Source organism: Sciurus carolinensis, chromosome 9 (genome assembly GCF_902686445.1).
Source record: "Sciurus carolinensis chromosome 9, mSciCar1.2, whole genome shotgun sequence".
NCBI classification, from domain to species: Eukaryota; Metazoa; Chordata; class Mammalia; order Rodentia; family Sciuridae; genus Sciurus; species Sciurus carolinensis.
This window is the reverse complement of record NC_062221.1, coordinates 106817408-106836252: the sequence shown is the minus strand read 5'-3', so window position 1 is coordinate 106836252 and position 18845 is coordinate 106817408.

Sequence of the window (18845 nt, the reverse complement as noted above, 5' to 3'; positions counted from 1 at the left end):
CAGATTTCCTCTATTGGCTAGTATTGTCTCTGTAGATTTCCAATAACTCAACTCTTAGCCTTCAGTAGCCTGAAGTCTTGGAGGAACTTGATAATGCAGTGATCCACTAGGAAGCTGGCCTTCTAGGAGTGGTGGCCTTCAGGTGGGGTATTTTCCTTCGTGGCTCTGAGTTGGTCCTGAGTCTCTCAATACCTCCTCTTCTTGGCTCCTGGGTCTTGTCAAAGGTCTTCTAGCCTCCTGTAGATGTCTCAGGAAGGGAGTTGCTCTTCCAATGATGATGGCCACGCCCTCAGGAGTAATTCAAAATGCCTGCACTAGTCTATAAAGAAGCCTCTGGCTAACTCCGTGATGGTGATTAAACCTCAGGCTGGTGGTCGGGTGGGGTTGTTCAGTGGTGGCATCTGTATTTGGCCTGGTGGTTGGGCAGGTTGACTACCCGCCACCCTCTGGGCAAGGCAGGCAGGTTGGGTGCCCACCTGCTAGCTCTGCTATGCAAGCAGCCCGACTTGCCAGTCAGCTTGCTCTGTGACTACCACCAACCAGTGATGGCACCGACCTAGGTGCAGGGGTCAGGCAGGGTCACTCAGTTATGACGTCTGTCCTTGGCCTGCTGGCTGGGCAGGTTATCTGCCCGTCTACTTCCCCGATGTAGGCAGCCTGGCTCAACCCCCAACTCGCTCCACGACTGCCACCAACCAGTGATGGCACCAACCTAGGTCTAAAATTTTCTTAGTGACCTGTGCACGACTAGTTGACTACTTGTCCAATGGTATCTACAAATACTGTTTATATCTCTTTTTTTATTGCAATATTTAAATATTTAAGTTATGTATCCAAATATTTACATTAATATATATTTAAACATACTCTGAAAAGTCTTTATAAACATCATAAATTGAACACTTACATTTACCTTTTCTCTCTTCAAACTCCTCCCAAAATAGATTTACCTGACATTATTTGTTTAGAAGGAAGAGTGTGTATGCTGTAGAAAAACATGGTAGCTCACGAAAAATTTCAACAAGACAGCAGCAAGTAGAAGTGGCACTTGGGAAAAGACAAGACATAAAACCATTTGTGCTGTAGAATTGAGGAATGGCTCTAAAATCAAATGCATGTAGGTACCTTTCATGACTGGTAGGAGAATGGGGCAAGACAAGAGGGACACTGCTGAAGTCGAAGGTCTGGATTAAGTACTGTGTAAGAAGGTGGTAGAACCCTGAATTCCCAAAAGTGTTCTGCAGAGGCAAAAAATTATTCCCAGAGACTCCAGGAGTTTTACCCTCCTAAGAGATCAAATAAGATGACTTGGGGACTGAGAGATGGAAGGCTCAGTTTCATTCTTTATGGCTGAAAAATATTCCATTGTACTCATACATAGCACATTTTCTTTTTCATTGTATCTGTTGATGGACATGTATGTAAATTATATGCCTTGGCTATTATGAACAGCGCTGCAATAGACATGAATGTGGAGATATATTTTTGACATAATGATTTCCTTTTGTTTGGATGCATACCTAGAAGTAAGATTACTGGATCATAACATAGTTCTGTTTGGTTTTTTGAGGATCCCTCTGTGTTTCCTAAAATGATTATTAATTTATATTCCCAGTGTATGAGAATTACTTTTTCTCTGCATTATTGCCACCACTTATTATCATTATTATTTTGATTTTATTTTTATGTTTTTGGTGATGACCATTTTCACTGAGATGAGATAATATTTCTTTGTGGTTTTGATTGCATTTCCCTGATAACTTTCCATTTTAACATATTTTTGGTATCCACTTATTTATCTGCTTTTGAGAAATTTCTACTCAGATCATTTGCTCATTCTTTAATTGGATTATTTTTGTTATTATTAGTTGCTTTTGATTTAAGAGCATGATATATTATGGATATTAACCAATTGTCTGATATTTTGTAAATGTTTTCTCCAATTTCGTAAGTAACCTGTTGATTGTATCCTTTGCTTCTCAGAGCTTTTTAGTTTAGTGTAACCCTATTTGACATTTTGCTCTTGTCTGTGATTTGGAGTTATATCTAAAAAAATCATTGCCTAGACTAATCTTCTGAAGCATTTCCCCTATACTTTCTTTCATTAATCCTTCAGAGTTTAAGGACTTCCTTTTGAGTTTTTGATTCATTTTGAGTTGATTTTGTCTGTGGGCTGAGAAGGTTGTATTTTCATTCTTCAGAATGTGAATATCCACTTTTATCAGCACCAGTTAAAGATGATAATGACTTTTCCCAGTGTATGTCTTTGGTGCATTTGTCAAAAATCAGTTAGTTGTAAGTGTATAGATTTACTTTTAGGTTTTCTATTCTATTTCATTAGTCTATGTTTCTGTTGTACCTTAGTGCTATGCTGTTTTGGTTACTATAACTTGGTGGTATGTTTTAAAGTTAGGTAATACAATGCTTCCAGTTGGGTCTTTTTGCTTAGGAATATTTGACTATTTATCATAGTTTGTGCTTCTAAATGAATTTCAAAATTGTTTTTCCTATTCGTTTGAAGAAGTTCACTGGTTTTTGAAATGGATTACTTTTGATCTGTTGAATAGTTTGGGTGGCATGAGTATTTTAACAATATTAATTCTTTCAATTCATAAACATATTTTTTCTTTTTTTTGAATTGTGTAATTCTTTTACCTTCTTGATCAAATTCATTACTATATGTTTTATATTTTTGCAGCTTTTATAAAAAATTTTTTTTCCTTCATTTCTTTTTCAGTTAGTTTCATCTTTAGTGTATGAAAATGCTGCTAGTTCTTTATGTGGATCTCAATCCTGCAAACTTGCTGAATTTATTTATAAGTTCTAACAGTTTTGGGTGGATTCTTTAGGGTTTTTAATACATAAGGTCATCCCATCTGTGTGATTATCTTTAATACTACTCCTGGTTAATAAAACATTATTCTGCTTCAAAATGACTGAATTGAACTTTCATTTAGATGGAAGAAACAGATGACCACACCTTAAAATTTTACTCTTAAATTACAAACACCACAAACAAAACTAACTGAATATCACATACAAATAAACATGAAGGAAAAGAAGGTAACTCTTATTTATCAACCTACTCATTTTCTCAGTTTTCACTTGAAGTTGAGGTCTAATTCAGAGTTCAGCACAGAAATAAAAATACACCAAAATTTTAGTATATAAGAATGAAATATAGAACAGTTTAAATTGAGTTAATTTTAGATACAGTGATTCACTGAGTTTATTTTACATTGAAATAATTTTAACCTCAAATTTATATTATTTTGAAAATGAATATTGTTCATTGAAGAATTTTAAAATATTCTGCTATTCTTTGTAATAGAAAATCTGTCATGTATGTGTGAGAACAAATTTTACACTATTTTAAAATAAATTTATGTTTTTATAAAGGGGAGATGAAATGTATATAATTTGAATCAATGGGTTTATTTTCTTAAAGTAGTTCTAGGTTGCAGAAAAATTGAGCTGAAAGTACACAGATTTCCTACAAAGTCTCTCACCATCTCTTTTCCTCCAGTTTCCCCTATTATTAACTTCTGGCACTAGCATTATACTTTCATGGTAATTGATGTACTGACACTAATAAATTACTATTTAACTAAAATGTGCATTTTGCAGTAGAGTTCAGTCTTTGTGTTGTGAACTCTGACAAATATGTATTCATGTATCCACCATTATAGTATCATGCAGAATGATTTTGCTGCCCTAAAAGTCCCCTGTGCTTCACCTATTTATGCCTTCTTCCTTCCACTGATTCCTTATTGATCATTGATTTTTTTACTATCTCTATAGTTTTGCCTTCTCCAGAATAACATAGAATTGGAATAATATATTCTGTAGCCTCTTCAGATTGGCTTCTTTTATAGAATAATATCAACTTAAGATTCTTCTTCATTGTTTAGTAGCTCAATGGCTCATTTTTTGTCAAAGATGAGCAATGATCAATTATATGGATGAACTCTGTGTGTTTATTCATTCTCCCATTGGAGGACTATCATGCTGTTTTCAAGTTTTGAAAATTATAAATAAAGCTGTTATAAACATGCATGTTCAAGCTTTTATGTGGACATGTTTTTATTTAATTTTCATAAATTCCTAAAAAGCACAATTGCTAGGTCTCATGGAAAGAGTAGGTTTAAATGTGTAACAAACTGTCAAGCTGTCTTCAAAAGTAGATGCTCCATTTTACACTCCCACAAGCAGTGAATGAGAGTGGATGTTGCTCTGCAGTCTCATAAGCACTGGTATTGTTAATGTTCTGGATTTTAACCATTGTAGCAGATACTTAGCAGCATCTCATTGCTGTTCTAATATGAAGTTCCCTAATGACAAAATAATATTGAGCATCTCTTAACATTTGCCATCCATATATCTTCTTTGATGAGGTGTCTATTCAGATATTTTTCTACCTTTTGATTAGTTTGTTTTAAATTTTTCTAGAAATCTGTTGAATGATTTCAATGAGTATAATTATATGAGCAAATTTAGGTTTTAAAAGAATGAGGCTTGCTAGTAATTGATTGCAATTGTTTAGGTGAAGATTGGGGTAGCATGGACTATTATGGTGACACTAGAAGAAAGAGGTGCTTGGATTTGGAATATATTGGGAAGGATTGCTGTTGTGTAAGATATGAAGTACATGGATTATTATAACATTATTATAATAAGAATGTTCTAATATATCCATGGCATAAGGCAATGAAAATTTTGTTTATTCTTCCAATCAGTCCAATGTGATTATTTCTGTGTGTGTGTGTGCTTAAATTTCCAATAATGATTCATTTTTTGCATCATGAATAATGAGCGTCTGAGTGCTTCCCACAGAGTCATTCAGGGATCCAGTCTTAAAGAGTTTCCGCCAACAGCATATTGTTTACATGGTTTCTCAGGTATTGACATCCAGCTGATTGATTCAGAATGAAAGGTCAGAGAAGGTACATTCAGTTTTTAGATTGCTCAAAAAAGCAAAAATATTGTGTCTATTCACTTTTCACTGATGAAAACCAGCCACTGTGTCCCAAGTTTTAAGTAAGGGGGTAAGAAATATAGTCACTCCTTGGGTAACTACTTTCTGACTACTGTTCTGTGCAAAGTGATAAATGAATAATTAAAGGAAAGTTAAACATCTCTGTATATGATCTTTAAGGGAAAAAAGAAGTCAAGTTTGGTGTCAAAAATTAGGGTTTGTCTACTCAGTGGTTGTCAATATACTGAGGTGAGGGATACTAAAGTTACAGAAAAAGTTTCATTTTTTATGTTAATTTGAGACCTCTATTTGAGGGTCAAGTTGATTGTGAAATATGCAGTGAAATGGAGAGGCGTTATTTGAGATATATAATTGAAAATAATTTCAATAATAAAGATGTTAAAAATTATAAGCATGAACTAATGTAAATTATACATACACTTTCTACATTAGTTCAATGCTTATAATTTTAAACAGAAAGTGTATGTATAATTTCTACTTAGAGTAGAAATTTTAAGCTTTTGTCTTTTTAGCAGTATTCTCATATCCTAATTTTGATTCTTTGGGTAGTTTTTGTTGTTGTTGATGTTCAAGTTCAATACTGGACACTTCTGAGCTCTAGGGAACTGCTCTGTGTTATTTTTAATTAAATCTGAGACTGAAAGTTTGAAAGCAATTTTTTTTTTTCACTCAGTTGTTGAGAAGAGATTGGAAAATACTATTTGTCAGAAATTTTTGTCTTGCTTTGTAGGGATGGCATATAATCCCCATGTGGAGTCACAGAGGCTGCCTCTGAGACACATTTTCTTTGCTTCTCATACCAAGTATTTCATCACAGAGCACGCTGCTTTCCATGATCTGTAGAAACTTCATAGACATGCCATACACATATTTGTCTCTGTTCTCAAATTTGATAGCCAACTAACAGTAACATTTAATCTAATAGATAAATCTCTATGTTATGCTTTATTTTATGAAATAATCCTTGGTTTAAGCTGCAGAATGAAAGAGTTCATTTTAAAATATGGTGCATTATTCAAATTAAAAGGCATCACATAATTTTGCATAATTATATACCAAAATTCTTCAGATATGGTCTAGGAAATGACGTGATTTGGACAGATTTTATCCTCTGGAGATTTGAGTGTTGAAAACTTGGTCCCAGGCATAGCAGTCTAAAGAGAGTGGAATTTTTAAGAGATGGGGTCTAGTGTAAGGTAACTCAGTCATGAAAGCATCACCCCAGAAGGAATTAATTTACTCTTAAGAGGTAAGTATGTGTAAGCTGTTATAAAAGAGCAACCCTGGCATCTTACTGCTCTGCCTTCTTGCTTGCCGTGTGGTCTGTTTTGTACTCCCACCATTGCCATGGCATCTATCATGAGGACCCCAACAGAGGCCAAATATGGCACCAAATGATCTACTTTCAACATTCCAAAATGTAAAAAAAATAGGCCATTTTTATTTTTAAAGCATGAGCCTCAGGTATTTTATTATAATAACAAAAAATCAATTAGTATATTGATTCACTAAAAGATTCTTTACAGTCACTACTCAGATAACTATGTTAGCAGCTTATTATAGTACTCATTAAGTGACCTCGAATAAGGTCAACTAAAGGGGTAAAATTCTGATGGAACAATTAAGGGGATATTTTACAGGTGTTCAATGATTTAGTTACTAAAGTGATCCATAAAATTGGTGTCAGAAGGTAAAAAAAGTTTGAGTATTGCTAAAATTAACATTAGTTAATATTTATTAACTTTATATATTAGTTATTAGTTTCTTTATATAGCTTATCATTTTTATAAGATAATCATAGAGAAATAATGGAAAATAGAGATTCCACTGAGCAAATTACATAAATTTATATTTGGAATATAAACATTTATTGATATATTTTAATATCTTTAAGTTACATGAAATATCAATAAGTATTTTCTGTTTCTCAAAATTGGAGTCAAATAAATAAGTAGGGAAAATTCACATTTAAAAGAGAGATATGTGTATAAAATTCATCCTATAATTTCATAAAACAATTGTGCTTTAATAAACTTCATGAGGTAATACTAAAATTTTATTCCAGAGTAGTATAGTACACATTTGGATAAATTTCCTAAAAGATAAGATAAAATGTAGGGTTCCCTGAATATTTTATATTATGTAAATGAGAAGCATCAAACTCAAAATTCTTAATGTAATTTTAAGTCAGAGAATTTTGTAATATATAACATAAAAAGTTGCTAATGAAAAGTATTTTGAGGACCCAGAAAACAGTATTGTATGCCTGTGTGCCTATTGATAGAAATAATACATTGGATTAGGGATAATACAAAAATTTGAACATGATTTTCTGAACATGATGCTATTGACACAAATATGTATTAGATGTTTAACATGCTTTAAAAGACCCTATAACATTGTCATTCTGCATTTCAAATGTTAATTTCAATGATATAGGAAGCTACACAATCTACTTATTAGTGGCTTATATTTAACTTGGATATCATCCATAGAAATTTCATTCTATCCAGAAAGATTTTTATATTACCCATGTAAAGGAAAAATTCTTAATAATCTTAGCCACACTAGTTAAATTGAGAATACAGTTGAGAGATGAATGGTAGTTGATGTGGATAAAAAGTTTGGAAAAGAATTATTAAATATTTTCCACACTTGTGGTTTATTTAGCCGAAGAATGATTTTGACTAGAACTGTGTGTTATGTGTCTGATATTTGGTGTTTTTCAAAAGTTCATGTATGAGACAAAGTAATAAAGTTTAGAGGTGAAATGAGGGAGTTATGAGAATTTTAACTTAATCGAAGAATTAATCCCCTGATATGAATTAACTGAAAGTAGGTAGGTAGGTAGGTCACTGGGGTGAGCCTTTGGGGTATATATTTTTCCTTGGTGAGAGGAGAATGCTTACTCTCTGATTCCTGGTGGTCATGTCCTGACCTGCTTTCCTCTCCCATGTCCTCTGCCATGATATTTTACTTCACCTGGGGCCCACAGTAATGGAGTTTGTTGTCTATGGACTGAGGCCTCTGAAACTTTCATTTTGGGGGGTGGGTCACAGCTATAAAAAAACTGACTAAAACAAATTGGTACTGTGAAGTGGGATGGGTTATTGCTGTAACTAACCTGACTATGTGCTTTGGGAGTTTTTTGGAATTCATGAAACAAATTTTGGAAAATGTGGCAAGGCAAACTTGAAAAGTTTTAGAATATTGTATAGTGGACCTTAATGGACAATTCTGGTGCAAGTTCAGAAGACCAGAATGTCAATAGACTATGGACAATAAAGACTAGGGTCATGAGGTTTCAGAGGAAAAGAAATATATCATGGAGCATGGGATTGGGAACTTTGTCTCACAAATTCTAGAAAAACATCCATAGACACAACAGTGGTAACAAAATAACAGGATTTATTAGAGTTAAAAAGAAAGAAAAACTCCCAAAGGGTAGGGGTCCCAAGAGATGGAAACCAAAGAGTGGATCTTGCCTAGTGGTTTATATGAACATCCATGGTTAAGGATGCTAATCCTGGGTAGGGCAGTCAGTGTCCATGTACCCTCATGCACTCCCATGTCCAATCAGGTTACCATGATCCTTTATATATATTAATTCTAGGTGGACACAATACCTTTATTTTATTTATTCATATTTTTTAATGTGGTGCTGAGGACAAACCCAGTGCCTCACACATGCTAGGCAAGTGCTCTACCACTGAGCCACAATCCCAGCCCCATGACCCCTTTTTTGAGGGGGGTCCAGGGTACCAGACCACAGATGTCTCACTATTAGTATTTATTTATCATTGTTGTTTGCATTTTTTTTTTCTTATACAATCTGACCTTGATGAGGTCTGACTTGTGCCTATATTTTCTTGGTCTTGCTGAATAGAAACCTAACCTTGAAGGAACACAAGTTTCCTGCCTATTAATTTTAACCCTAACTCCTGCCTCAGGAGGACTCTATTGGAAATTGGACTGGAGGCCATTTGTGTTATGTTCTGGCTCAGAAGTTGTCTGCATTTTGCCAGTGTCCTGAGACTTTCTTTAAGAGTGAATTTAAAAGTGATGAACTTCTTAATGTGGCAGAAAAAATTTCTAAGCAGCATAGCTTTCAGGTGGTGGCATGGATATTGTTGACAGTTTTTAGCCAAGTTATTTGTGATAATCAGGAGCAGAGAAAATAACTGAAAGATTTGAAAATCTTGCAGTATAGCTGTAAAACTGATGTTAAGAAAGTTGTGGTCATTGAACACTTTACAGTCACTGAAAAAATGGTAAATACTTTACCAAGAAATAATAGTAAAGATGGTTTAAATGCATCTCAGGAATTGGCAAGACAATACCCATCTAAGGCTGAAAGGTGTTAAAGTAAAATTTCCTTTAAGAAGAGACCACTGAGATGCACTGCCTTTATGAGGTGCCTAGAAAGTTGTTTCTCTGTGCTCTGTCATCCAAACATTCAGAGGATGCTGCAGCTGTAATTCCAAGAAGCTTGGCTACTGTTTGAGGTGCAGGAGATCTTGTCATCACTTCTGTGTGGTGCTTGTTCTGCGGGAATGCAGGATGCTGAATTTAGGGGGTTATGAAGACTTCCACCAATTTTCAAAGGAAGACCTGGAAAGCTAGCTAAAGTTCAGCAGGGTTGAAGCCCTTGTGGGCTGCCCCTGCGAGGGAAATGTACTGAGAAGTGAGAAGGAAGCTGAGGCTGCAGTGGAGACCCTGGAGATTTAGAAATTCCCATATCATGGAACATTTGCTTGCCAAGAACGCTTCAGGAATTGAGCCTAGACAAATCAAGAGATAGGCCATGTGGGCTGCAACCAGCAAACAGGCGGAGAGAATATCACTGTGCCATGTGCTTCAGATGCTGGACGTAGGACTTATTCTCCCAGCTGGATTTCAGTCTTGCTTTTGTTACATCCTTTTTTCTACACACCTATTTCTTCCTTATGGAATGGAAATGTGTACTCTGTTCTTTATATGTTGGATATATATATAACCTGTTTTTGATTTTTACAGGGACTCATGCTAAGAGTTTGCTCCATGTCTCAGAGATACTTTGGACTGAACTTTTGGGTAACGTTAAACCTGTTAAGACCACAGGGACTCTTGAAAATAGACTAAATGTATTTCGTGCTGTGAGATGGGCATACACTTTTGGGGACCAGGGTCAGAATGTTGTGATTTTATATCTGGGTTTCCCACAAAAGTTTATGTGTGAGACAGAGACAATGCAAAAAAGTTTAGAGGTGAAATGATTGGGTTATGAGAGTTTAAACCTAAACACTGCATTAACTTCCTAATAGGAACTAACTGGGTAGTTAAATATATACTTCCTGAGGAGGGGTATCTATTTTGTCACTGGTGAGAAGAGAACTCTCTCTCTGCTTCGTGGTGGTCATGTTCTGTGCTGCTTTCCTCTGCCATAGCCTTCCACCATCATGTTCTACCTTACCTGGGGCCCAGAGCAATGGAGTAGGCTATGTATGGACCTCTGAAACTATAAGACCCCAAATAAACTTTTCCTCCTCTAAAGTTGTTTCTGTCAGTTGTTTTGAACACAGTTCAAAAGGGCTGACTAAAACGCTATGTTTTAACACTTCCATATTTGCCATAAGTTTTACCCCAATGTATGAGAAGAACTTGCCTCAAATATTTGTGCTATTTGTCTAACTTATAAAGGAAATGAAGCTTGCTTCTTCTTAATTTGGACTTTATATGCCTAATATAAACTTGAACTCACAGGGAATGAGTCATATTTGAGATTAAGCATCATGACTATATATATACAGATTGAGTATCACTTTACCAAAATGCCTGAAAGTAGAAGTGTTTCAGATTTTGATTTTCAGGTTAAGGATGCTCAATAATTACAGAGACAGCAACTCATGACAGAGTAGCATAATAAATAAGAAAATTATTTTTTGTGGAGTAATATGGTCATTTCAAGAAAACAAGACATAAAAGTGTAGGATTTGATATTTGAATTTAAAAATGTGTATATAGCCAGGCATGGTGGTACACACCTCTAATCTCAGTGACTCAGGAGGCTGAGACAGGAGGATCACAAATTCGAGACCATCCTGAGCAACTTAGCAAGGTCCTGTTTCAAAGTAAAAGATAGAAAACTCTGTGAATGTAGTTCATTGGTAAAGTACTGCTGGGTTCAACCCCCAGCATAGCCCCACAAGAATGTGTATATATGACCACATGTAAAAACAATTACATTTAAATATTAACAAAGCTATCTGTTTATTTATACATTTAAAATTTTTGCAAGTATTTTATAATAATAGCCTATATTCAGGTAGCTATTGAACCTGAGGACTGAATTACTTGTGAAACCATGTATACAGCGATAAGATATGAAAACAGTGTCATAGAATGATGTATATTACTTGGGTTAATAAGAAAAATGAGATTATTAATGCCTAATTTAGACCATAAAATTATCTGGGAAAGGGTCTAGCAGAGTTTGTCTATAAGAGGCTAGATAGTAAATATTTTAGGCCTTTCCTAACACAAGGTCTCTAGTGACTATTAACTTATTCTGCTGTTACAACAAAAAAGCAGCCATAGACAATAAACACTTTAAAAAATATTGTTTTTAACAAAAACAGACAGCAGGCTGAATTTAGCCCCTGGGCTGTAGTTTGACTACCTCTGGTCTGAGATATTCTTTTGCACTGACAGCTATTGGTCTGGAGTCTGTCCAGTTAAATTTATTAGACGGTAACTTTCTTGGAGGCAGGATATTTATCTTATATCTTTATATAACTTATGATACTTAACACCTACCAGCACAAAGAGCCCTTGACAGAATATTTATTGAAAGAAGGAATGGATTGGTCATTGAGCAGTCCTGTCATGTCTACAACATTCTCAAAACCAATAGCATATTCTACTATAAACGGGGTTGATGCTCAAACACAGTAGCATGACATGAGAAAAACATGGGCTGTAGTATCTCATAGAATTGTCTGAATTTAAATTCTTAATGTGCTGCTGCAGATTGCTACACCTGGGACAAGTTATATGACTGTTTTCAACTATAAATTTTATAATTGTCAAAGTTAATGATAATGACATTAGTAAATCTAAGTTGTTAAATAAGGACATTTTAAAAGTCATGATAAACAGTTGGTAGAGGAAATATTAATTTTCACCCCTTTAGTTGAATGTCACAATTTGCCTACTTGTGCAGGGTCATAAAAATGATAGTAAATGATAGTGTGACCTTCCTTCTTAAAAAAAAAATATTGAATCCCAGAAAGTTTAAGGCAGATCAAAGGATCCCAGAGTTAGGGACAATGAGGCTAAAATAAATACCTACCTGATTAGTAATAAATTATGAAACATACATGTGAAGGATGTTTACCTATTTCAGCCCATTTCCTTTACTGGTGAAGGTGTGTCTTTAAGACTGTATACAACATTAATATTCTACATCAATATTGACAAATTGACTAAATTATTTATCTTTAACCTGGCTCTCTCCCTGACCACAACCTACACAATTATGCCTATATACCAACCCCCACAAACAAGCAAATTATAAGCATGTTCAAAAGTATTTATTATGAGAAATAATTTAAGTTAAAAAATTGAATTAAAAAAAAACTATGAGAACATATCAAAGAAGCTAAGTAGAATGCAGAACCAAATTAGAAGTGTTTCAAATGAGAACATCTTTTGTGATTACTGTAATAGAAGTTTGGTCCATGATAATAAGATAAATTTCTGTAGTGCAGATCTTTCTATGTTGCTAGCACCGTTTTAACATTCTTTGAATAGGCAATTCCTTCTCCAGCCACTTAAAGTGGCCCAACATAGGTGCAGAATGAAGCTCAGATTCAAAAGCAGTCTATTTACTCTATTTTTCCTACTGTTTCCACCCACTCCTTCCTTTTTTCTCCTGAGCACAGCTGCAAGTTTAAGTAGGCAGGCAAACTATAATCAGCCACTTAGATCGGCTGCTGAATCACAGTTGTGCCTAATTTGCTTGTTTAACTTTTTTCTTGCTTGATTGACCTTGTTTCTTTCCTCCCAACATGTTCATGATGACAAGATGACATGCCAGATCTTTTCAGTGTGTCAGAGATCAGTCACAAGGCACACTCACACATACTAAGCACACTGGTCAATGTATTATCATGTTAATATATTTAATTTTGTGCCATTTTTGTATAAAAATTAATTACAGGCATTTCATAGTATTTCATTTTGGATCTATATTCAATTTTAAATACAGTGTACAGTTGATTTACTTTTCTAAAGGGGAGGATATATGTGTGTGTGTGTGTGTGTGTGTGTGTGTGTGTGTGTGTGTGTGTAGTGTATGTATACAGTTTATAAAACAGAAAATTGTGATATTATTTTATTACTTTCTTTTCATTCAAAGGAGAGAGGCTTAAAGCAAAAAGCAACCCTTCTTATATGAAACTTTTGACTTTCCAGGAAAATGACAAGGGATGTTCATTCATTCTTAGTATAAATAGTAACTCTAACCCATTTTCACCTCCCTCCTCATACTTGAAAAGCTGAAAAATGTTCAGCATATTAACTTATAATATGTCACTCGTGAAAGGGGAAAGAAAAAGTACTATGATAAATATAGCTACAGCAGCTATATAACATTTTAAAATTCATGGAAATTTTTAAAGATATCAACTTTTGATGTCATAGAACGATGGATGTTAAATGGCAGGAGGGAACAGAACAGGACCATCATAAAGCTTTAGCATTTTGATCAGAAATTTCATTGCATGTGTGTCTGTACATGAGAGAGTGAGAGAGATAGATGCATATTTGCTTTCCTTCATTTTACCAGAGAAATTTTGTTTTATATCTTATAATAGCATGTGTTATTAAAATTTTAAATTAAACAACGTAACTTTTAAATTTTAGATGCTGGCAAAATATTAGATGTTTGTAACGAATTCAACAAAAAGCGACATTTTTTTTCCTTTTAGGTTTAGCATTAATTTGTGCTTGTGTGTGTGTAGTGCTAGAAATGGAAACCAGAGTTTTGTGCATGTTAGGCAAGTGCTCTATCATTAGCAGTAATTTTTAAATTATTTTTCCTAAAAGTTTTTTCATGACTTTTTGCATTTTAAACAATATATCTATAACAGAAATTTCAGCTTCATATATTAAAGGTCAAGACTAAACCTTTCGCTAAGTGCATTTCAAACAGGAAGATACAGACTAAGTACTTGAGAACCTTTTTAAAATGAAGATTCTGATTCACATCATCTGAGGGGTGTCTATGATTATGAGTTTCTAGACAGTCCCAATGATGACAATGATCTATGAGAAAATTTTCAGTAGAATTTCTCTATTTTCAAAATCAGCAAAGGTTTTATAACAACAACAGCAATAATATAAATAATAACAATTTTATATAGATCTTAGGTAAATTATTAAGTTACAACTAACAAACAGGTATAGAAGAAGACCAAATTAATTGAATCTTGTCTATGTAAAGCATTATGTTTCCATAGCATGTTAATACATATTAATATTGAAAGTCTACAGTTGTTTTATGAGTCATTTTTCCAACATTGACTTCTTTTTGTTTAGTTCTATACCCACTGACTCATGGCAAGTTGTAAGGCTTATAGAGAGGGGAATATTTCTGAAACAACATTTTGAGAAGAATATTAGGAAAGAGCTGAAATGTTCTTAAACTCTTAAAGTCTTTTGAAATGCCAATGAAATGAACTAAAAACTCATTTGCATCTTAAAGCTACACTTTATAAGTTGTGAATCGAAAACCAACTATGAGGGAAAAGGATTAGTATATCCTGTTGTAAATTAGTATGAAAGTTTGCATTTTGCCTAGTAAATAATACTAAAGATTCTGTGGGTTGGAGCAGATCTGATCTGAACATTAAGCAAATTGCACTTTAATGAGAGATTCTGGGAAGATAATGAGCAATAAGGACATATGTGTATCATAGTTCTCATAAATCCCATGCTGAGAAAATAAAAAAGAATTTATGTATCACTGGGTCATCTCTGACTGTATCTCCTAAAACATTAGGTGTCAATGGTCTTAGCAGACATGTGAGTGTCAAATATCAAAAGTGTCTTGATCCTAAAATAATTAAATGAATCAAATCACTGGATCAAGCACATACAGTCTTTTGCTCTATTTTACTGTTTTCTTTTTGATATTTCCAATAGCAAACAAATTCTTATGTTTCTTTATACTCACTAGTCTATACTTGGGCTATACTTGCCATTAGAAAGAAAAAAATATCCGTGATTAGCCAAGTGGTGTGTAATGCTATCTAATTTAATGAAATCATTTCATGGGTTAAAAAAAAAAAAAGTAGTGGTAGGGAATATAAGATAAAAAAATAAAAATAAAATGCAATTCCTGAGACTATAAGAGACTGTTAGAGGCATTGCAAAGAATTAACATAGTAAAAAATTATAATGCTATGTTATTTCAAAACAATGTATGTAGTGTTGGAGCAATTGTCCACTCTGTGAGTGTTATTTAGCACATTTAAGGTTATTTTTAGTTATACTAGCTTATGAACATTATTCTCTGATTTCCCTCTGTATTAGTTTACTGGGTTTACCATCTCGAACACCACAGTGTAAGTGGTTTAAAAAAACAGAAATATATTTCTCATAGCTCTGGATGCTTGAAGTAGAAGATTGAGATGTTACCAGATTTGATTTCTTTTGAGTTTTGCCCTTTACTTACAGATGGACACCTTCTTGTCTCCTCATTTGGTCTTCTCTCCGTTTATGTACGTGCTATCTCTATGTGTGTATAAATTGCTCCATATAAGGGCACCATTAGGATAAATTGAGGCCTATTTTAGCCGCCTTGGTTTTATTTAATCACATCTTTAAAGGCCCTATCTCTAAATATAGTCACTGTGTTAATCAGTTTTCTATTACTATAACAAATACCTGAAATAATGAATTTAACAAGAGGAAAGGATTATTTTGGAGCTTTCAGTCTATGGTCAGTTGACTCATTGGTTTTGGGCCTATAGTGAGGTACTCCATTACAGTGGGAGCATATAGCATAGGAAGCCTGTTCACCTCATTGGCAAGTACACAGAAAGACAGGAAGGAATTGGGGTCCCATTAACCCCTTCAAGGGTATGTTCTCAATGACTTACCGTGACCTAACTTCTTCCCATCAGGTGCCACCTATTAAAGGTTGCACCACCTCCCAAAGCACCACAGGCTGGGCACTAAGCCTTTGCCCATGGGCCTTAGGGAGCTACTTATCCACTTACAGCAGTCAACATTATAAGATCCTAGGAGTTAAGGAATCAACATGAATTTCAAGGGAATACAATTCAGCCCATAACACTTTCAGAATCTTAGATAGAAGTTCCTCAACTTATGAAGGTATTACGTCCTGCTAAATCAATTGTAAATTAAAAAAATCTTGTAAATTGAAAATATATTTAATACACCTGGTCAGTGAATATTACCATTAGCCTAGTCCACCTTACACATGCTCAGCACACTTATACTACTCTATAGCTGGGCAAAATAATCTAACACAAAGCCTAATTTGTAAAAAAAATATTGAATAGCTCATGTTTTGAATACAGTACAATGTAGACCATTGGTTGTTTTTCCTCATGATCCCATGACTGATTGGGAGCTCTGGCTAGTGGTCACCGTCCAGCTTCATGGGAGTGTTCCACATATCATTAGCACAGGGAAAAAATCAAAATTCAAAATTTGAGACACAGTTTGACTGAATGTGTATCCCACCTTTGTAATATAAAAAAAACAAACAAAGTTGAATCATAAGTTGGAGGCCATCTGTATTTGTAAGAGATCAAGTTCAACAACTTTATCTGCAGATGAGAAAAGGAGGCTTCCCCAGACAGCTGAATGTCTTCTTCAAGCTCACCAAAATAGTGTAGTATAGAATTGACCATAGATACCCTGAATTCCTGACTCACTGTTTTTTTTTTATTATTATTATTGTTTTTGTTGTTGTTGTTTTCACTTTACTATACCACAAATGCAAGCCAGATACACTTTCTCAGATACTGCATCTGGAGTTGTACTTGAGGAATGAGGAGGCACAATAACAGTGAAACAGAATTTATAGCTCACATTGCTCTGGCTAATCCAGTGCTTCCAGTCGGGAAAGTTTTATCAGAGCCAGAAAATTGTCTCAGGAGGAAAAGTCGGATGGATTAGTGCAACCAAGGTCTGAGTCTGAATTGATTATTATGGCCATGTTGATACAAAATTAAACTCACTTTCCTAGCATTCCTGAGGTTTGATTTTTGCTGTGTTAGATGGATCATTCTTAATAGAAACAAATTTTATGAGGATTTTAGACATGTACTTGTGAAGATTGTTATTTTATTTTTTATTGCAGTGTGTTAGATAATATCACATGTGAAGTATCTGGGAAAAATATTTAAAAGTAGCAATGATATCAGTTTAAAAGGCAAAATAGTAATAGTAACTATTTTTAAAAGAATAAATATGAAGTAATCTCTAGATATGTAAACCAAATTGTTACCAAGATTCTCATTCACTAATATTTATTTTTTTCTGAATAATTTAGCTTATAAGCTTATTTTAAATTACTAATATCTGCTTAAAATTTATTGATTTTTTTTAAGGTTCAGACAAACACAGATCAATTAAATTTCATAATGCCGTAAAAATTATGGCATTTGCAGGCAAATGGATGAAATTGGAGAATATCATGCTAAGTGAGATAAGCCAATCTCAAAAAACCAAAGGACGAATGATCTCGCTGATAAGCGGATGATGACATATAGTGGGGGGGTGGGAGGAGTTAGGGTTAGGGTTAGGGTTACGTTTAGGGTTAGGGTTAGGGAGGGGGGCAAGAATGGAGGAAGGATGGACTGTATAGAGGGAAAAGAGGGGTGGGTGGGGTGGGGGAGAAGGGAGAGAAATGGCAGAATGAATCAAACAACATTGCCCTGTGTAAATTTATGATTACAGGAATGGTATGCCTTTACTCCATGTACAGAGAATCAAAATGTATCCCATTTGTTTACAATAAAAAAAAATGAAATAATTTTTTTCTGGTCAGATTATAGTTGTAACCTAAGATGGCTTTATTAGTGAATTATTTTTATTTTAAAAAGATAAATGGAATCTAACAGCAATATATATTTCCTACTAAAATTTTCTCTGTGATCATAAAGTCAATTTATGCTTCTTATTAATTGGAAGAGTAATTTGGTCAGAAAAAAGTGGATTATAGCTCTACCAAAATGTTTTATAAAAGGAGCCAAAGAACCTATGATTTTATGTTTTCAACCAACATGACTTGGGGGGTAAAACGCTGTTGTATAGTGAAGTGAATTGATTCTAATCTCAGTTTTCTTTAATTAAATTAACTAAATCATGAAAAAAAAGAGGTCAAAAATAAAAATGAAGTGCATAATAAAATTGGCAGAAGAACGGAAGAAAAACATAGGAAAGTATTGCCAAAATGAATCTTGGTAAAGATGCTACCATTTGGCAAAAAGAAAAAAAAATCTTTAGATTATGATAAAAATTATTTAATGAACTCTGAGACTATTTACTGAATTTTAGAAAATTTATATTAAAAGAATATCTTAAATGCTGGAGAAAAATTTAAAACAATTCTTTTTTACATGTTTGATCTATGAACTCTAGAGTGGTTGGAATTGTTAATCTGCATTGTCAATTTGATTGGGTTAATAGATACCTAAGATTAAAAGACTTCTGGGGGTGTCAGTGAAGGTGTTTCCAGACATGATTGGCCTGTGAGATAATATTCTGAGAGAGGATACACACCCTGAGTGTGGGTGGCACAGTCCGATAGGTTGGGGACATATATGGAACA